This window comes from Odontomachus brunneus, unplaced genomic scaffold (genome assembly GCF_010583005.1).
Source record: "Odontomachus brunneus isolate Ranch 3 - 2012 unplaced genomic scaffold, Obru_v1 Obru_scaffold_238, whole genome shotgun sequence".
In the NCBI taxonomy this organism is placed as follows: Eukaryota; Metazoa; Arthropoda; class Insecta; order Hymenoptera; family Formicidae; genus Odontomachus; species Odontomachus brunneus.
The window spans coordinates 158848-159102 of NW_022639688.1; positions in this window are offsets into that span (position 1 = coordinate 158848).

The window sequence follows — 255 nt, forward strand, 5'->3', positions numbered from 1 at the left end:
ATATATATATATATATATATATATATATATATATATATATATATATATATATATATACATATATATATCAATAACGAAACCATTACTGGGGCTCTCTACCGAACACAATTGATGAGATTGAGCCGAGCACTCAAGGAAAAACGCGTCCACTACTACTCCAGACATGACAAAATTATTCTCCTGCATGATAATGCTCGTCCACATGTTGCGGCGCCGGTCAAAACCTGCATGGAAACACTCAATTGGGAAGTTTTA